Source organism: Styela clava, chromosome 14, assembly GCF_964204865.1.
Source record: "Styela clava chromosome 14, kaStyClav1.hap1.2, whole genome shotgun sequence".
In the NCBI taxonomy this organism is placed as follows: Eukaryota; Metazoa; Chordata; class Ascidiacea; order Stolidobranchia; family Styelidae; genus Styela; species Styela clava.
In genome coordinates this window covers 7,555,803-7,560,802 of record NC_135263.1, presented here as the reverse complement: position 1 = coordinate 7,560,802, position 5,000 = coordinate 7,555,803, and the positions used below count along the sequence as shown (strand labels likewise).

The following is a 5,000-nucleotide window of genomic DNA, read 5'->3' as shown; positions in this document are numbered from 1 at the left end:
CAAGCATACTAACCTAACCCTAGGTAAGACATGTCAGAGCGAAAGACAGTAATTTCGAATGAGCCAAGAAAGAGCGGTGCGGGGCCGGTCGGAGCGCACCCTTTTCTCGGTGGCTGGCGGGCAAGAGAGTGCTGCGTCGCCGGCATCGGCGTCGAAAGAAGCCGAGCCGAAAAAAGTTAAAGTACAAACGTGCAAGCATACTAACCTAACCCTAGGTAAGACATGTCAGAGCGAAAGACAGTAATTTCGAATGAGCCAAGAAAGAGCGGTGCGGGGCCGGTCGGAGCGCACCCTTTTCTCGGTGGCTGGCGGGCAAGAGAGTGCTGCGTCGCCGGCATCGGCGTCGAAAGAAGCCGAGCCGAAAAAAGTTAAAGTACAAACGTGCAAGCATACTAACCTAACCCTAGGTAAGGCATGTCAGAGCGAAAGACAGTAATTTCGAATGAGCCAAGAAAGAGCGGTGCGGGGCCGGTCGGAGCGCACCCTTTTCCCGGTGGCTGGCGGGCGAGAGAGTGCTGCGTCGCCGGCATCGGCGTCGAAAGAAGCCGAGCCGAAAAAAGTTAAAGTACAAACGTGCAAGCATACTAGCCTAACCCTAGGTAAGGCATGTCAGAGCGAAAGACAGTAATTTCGAATGAGCCAAGAAAGAGCGGTGCGGGGCCGGTCGGAGCGCACCCTTTTCTCGGTGGCTGGCGGGCGAGAGAGTGCTGCGTCGCCGGCATCGGCGTCGAAAGAAGCCGAGCCGAAAAAAGTTAAAGTACAAACGTGCAAGCATACTAACCTAACCCTAGGTAAGACATGTCAGAGCGAAAGACAGTAATTTCGAATGAGCCAAGAAAGAGCGGTGCGGGGCCGGTCGGAGCGCACCCTTTTCTCGGTGGCTGGCGGGCAAGAGAGTGCTGCGTCGCCGGCATCGGCGTCGAAAGAAGCCGAGCCGAAAAAAGTTAAAGTACAAACGTGCAAGCATACTAACCTAACCCTAGGTAAGGCATGTCAGAGCGAAAGACAGTAATTTCGAATGAGCCAAGAAAGAGCGGTGCGGGGCCGGTCGGAGCGCACCCTTTTCCCGGTGGCTGGCGGGCGAGAGAGTGCTGCGTCGCCGGCATCGGCGTCGAAAGAAGCCGAGCCGAAAAAAGTTAAAGTACAAACGTGCAAGCATACTAACCTAACCCTAGGTAAGACATGTCAGAGCGAAAGACAGTAATTTCGAATGAGCCAAGAAAGAGCGGTGCGGGGCCGGTCGGAGCGCACCCTTTTCTCGTTGGCTGGCGGGCAAGAGAGTGCTGCGTCGCCGGCATCGGCGTCGAAAGAAGCCGAGCCGAAAAAAGTTAAAGTACAAACGTGCAAGCATACTAACCTAACCCTAGGTAAGGCATGTCAGAGCGAAAGACAGTAATTTCGAATGAGCCAAGAAAGAGCGGTGCGGGGCCGGTCGGAGCGCACCCTTTTCCCGGTGGCTGGCGGGCGAGAGAGTGCTGCGTCGCCGGCATCGGCGTCGAAAGAAGCCGAGCCGAAAAAAGTTAAAGTACAAACGTGCAAGCATACTAGCCTAACCCTAGGTAAGGCATGTCAGAGCGAAAGACAGTAATTTCGAATGAGCCAAGAAAGAGCGGTGCGGGGCCGGTCGGAGCGCACCCTTTTCTCGGTGGCTGGCGGGCGAGAGAGTGCTGCGTCGCCGGCATCGGCGTCGAAAGAAGCCGAGCCGAAAAAAGTTAAAGTACAAACGTGCAAGCATACTAACCTAACCCTAGGTAAGGCATGTCAGAGCGAAAGACAGTAATTTCGAATGAGCCAAGAAAGAGCGGTGCGGGGCCGGTCGGAGCGCACCCTTTTCTCGGTGGCTGGCGGGCGAGAGAGTGCTGCGTCGCCGGCATCGGCGTCGAAAGAAGCCGAGCCAAAAAAAGTTAAAGTACAAACGCGATGCTAATGAGCGAGCCGTTGTCTCGACTAATATGTAGGGGGCGTTCGATCGAGCGTCTGGCTTGAGCGCTTGTCGGCCTAGCAGAACGGTCGCATTGTTATGCCCGGGTTTTAGGCACCGCTGCAGGCGGCCGGCAGAGCTCTTGTTTGTGCGAAACTGAATGGATCGAGCCCGAGAGAGGGCGAGCAAAGAAAAAACGCAAATCGCTCCGCCTGGCACTGCCGGCGAGAGCGTGGACGTCGCGGCCAGCGACTGTCGAAGCTGAGTACGGCCGCAGGCGATCGCCTCGGTCTTAAACGAATGCGACGAGCACGCGCCGGGCGGCCCAGCAAGGGCCGAGCGCAGCTGTCGCAGCTATCTGGTTGATCCTGCCAGTAGTGATATGCTTGTCTCAAAGATTAAGCCATGCAGGTGCAAGTACGAGTTCTCGTAAAGCGAAACTGCGAATGGCTCATTAAATCAGTCTTGGTTTATTTGGTCTCGTAAGCGAAGTGGATAACTGTGGTAATTCTAGAGCTAATACATGCATTAAGCGCCGACTTCGGGAGGCGCGCTTTTATCAGATCAAAACCGACCGGGTTCGTCCTGTGACGTTTGATGACTCTGGATAACCACGCGGATCGTACGGTCTCTGCACCGACGACGTATCATTCAAGTGTCTGCCCTATCAACTGTCGAAGGTACGCTACGTGCCTACCTTTGTGATAACGGGTAACGGGGAATCAGGGTTCGATTCCGGAGAGGGAGCCTGAGAAACGGCTACCACATCCAAGGAAGGCAGCAGGCGCGCAAATTACCCATTCCCGACACGGGGAGGTAGTGACGAAAAATAACAATACAGGACTCTAACGAGGCCCTGTAATTGGAATGAGTACATCCTAAAACTCTTAACGAGTATCCATTGGAGGGCAAGTCTGGTGCCAGCAGCCGCGGTAATTCCAGCTCCAACAGTGTATGCTAAAGTTGTTGCGGTTGAAAAGCTCGTAGTTGGATTTTGGGCGAGCGCCGCCGGTCCGTCGCAAGGCGTGTCACTGGTTGCGTTCGCCTCACCTTCGGTTCTCCGTCGGTGCTCTTGACTGAGTGTCGGCGGTGGCCGATAAGTTTACTTTGAAAAAATTAGAGTGTTCAAAGCAGGCTGTTCGCCTGCATAGTGTTGCATGGAATAATGGAATAGGACCTCGGTTCTATTTTGTTGGTTTTCGGAGCACGAGGTAATGATTAAGAGGGACAGACGGGGGCGTCCGTACTCTGCCGTTAGAGGTGAAATTCTTGGATCGGCGGAAGACGAACTACTGCGAAAGCATTCGCCAAGAATGTTTTCTTTAATCAAGAGCGAAAGTCAGAGGTTCGAAGACGATCAGATACCGTCCTAGTTCTGACTATAAACGATGCCAACTAGCGATCGGGAGGCGTTACCATGACGACCTTTCCGGCAGCTTCCGGGAAACCAAAGTCTTTGGGTTCCGGGGGAAGTATGGTTGCAAAGCTGAAACTTAAAGGAATTGACGGAAGGGCACCACCAGGAGTGGAGCCTGCGGCTTAATTTGACTCAACACGGGGAAACTCACCCGGCCCGGACACAGGTAGGATTGACAGATTGAGAGCTCTTTCTTGATTCTGTGGGTGGTGGTGCATGGCCGTTCTTAGTTGGTGGAGCGATTTGTCTGGTTAATTCCGATAACGAACGAGACTCTGGCATGCTAAATAGTTACGCGACCTTCTCGGTCGGCGTCTAACTTCTTAGAGGGACTAGTGGCGTTTAGCCACACGAGATTGAGCAATAACAGGTCTGTGATGCCCTTAGATGTCCGGGGCCGCACGCGCGCTACACTGAGTGAAGCAGCGAGTGTCTAACCTAGGCCGAAAGGTCCGGGTAACCCGTTGAACCTCATTCGTGATTGGGATAGGGACTTGCAATTGTTTCCCTTGAACGAGGAATTCCCAGTAAGCGCAAGTCATCAACTTGCGTTGATTACGTCCCTGCCCTTTGTACACACCGCCCGTCGCTACTACCGATTGAATGGTTTAGTGAGATCCTTGGATCGGCCCCGTCGCGGCTGGCAACGGCCGCGTCGGCGTGTCGAGAAGACGATCAAACTTGATCATTTAGAGGAAGTAAAAGTCGTAACAAGGTTTCCGTAGGTGAACCTGCGGAAGGATCATTACCGAAGGTGGTGGTAGGCCCCGGCCGACCGCGCACTGAATTGTCTTTGGGTGCCGCCGAGAGGGCGGCCGTCAATCGGGGTTCCGCCCCGTGCGACACGCGTAACACGTTGGCATAGCAAGGCAGCCGAGTGCGATGGTGGCTTCTGGGCACCGCGCTCGATGTGCCGCCGGCCCAGCCCGGCGGTCGCTCGGCGCCGTTTGTTGGTGTTTTTGTGCAGTTGTTGTCGGTGGTGGTTTTGTGGTCGATCCCACAGTGTGACGTCCGCGCGCTTCGGCGCCGGGCGAAACGTCGAGGACGACTCTTAACGGTGGATCACTCGGCTCGCGAGTCGATGAAGGACGCAGCCAAGTGCGAGAAGTAATGTGAATTGCAGAACACATTGAACGTCGACCTTCTGAACGCGAATTGCGGTCTCGGGTCAATCCCGGGACCGCGTCTGCCTCAGGGTCGCGTTCGTCCTCACCCGAGGGCCGTCGCCTGGCCTCTGCGAAGACGGCCGGGCGTCGCCCCAAGTTGAAGCGGTCGCCGAGCTTTCTCGGCGCGACTGCGTGTCCCGTACACCGCCGGCCCCTCGACGTGTTCAACTACGTTCGAGGGGCGGGTCCAGGTCGGTCGGTCCGGTCACGAGATCAAGACCGACCGTGGGCCAAGGCGGCGACGGTACGCGCTCGGTCGGCGCCGGCGGCGACGACTTGCGATGCCAGCGGGCCGTGTAAGAAGCGGCCCGCTTGACACATACGACCTGAGTTCAGGCGAGAGCACCCGCTGAATTTAAGCATATTATTAAGCGGAGGAAAAGAAACCAACAGGGATTCCCTGAGTAACGGCGAGTGAACCGGGAAGAGTCCAGCGTCGAATCTGCGCGCTTTTCGAGCGCGCCGAGTTGTGACGTACGGAAGTCCCAGTGCGGCT

General features: G+C 55.7%; 2 non-coding genes and 1 pseudogene across 2 annotated transcripts; all 3 read left to right on the top strand.

Moving 5' to 3' along the window:
* The first annotated feature begins 2,276 nt into the window (after positions 1-2,276).
* On the top strand, positions 2,277-4,086 carry LOC144432254 (small subunit ribosomal RNA). The gene has a single exon (XR_013480489.1). It is a non-coding gene; the product is annotated as a small subunit ribosomal RNA (ribosomal RNA).
* Positions 4,087-4,384: 298 nt separating this feature from the next.
* LOC144432233 (5.8S ribosomal RNA) lies at positions 4,385-4,538 on the top strand. The gene has a single exon (XR_013480469.1). It is a non-coding gene; the product is annotated as a 5.8S ribosomal RNA (ribosomal RNA).
* A 288-nt stretch (positions 4,539-4,826) lies between these two features.
* Positions 4,827-5,000, top strand: part of LOC144432298 (large subunit ribosomal RNA) — a 3,695-nt pseudogene continuing 3,521 nt past the window's right edge.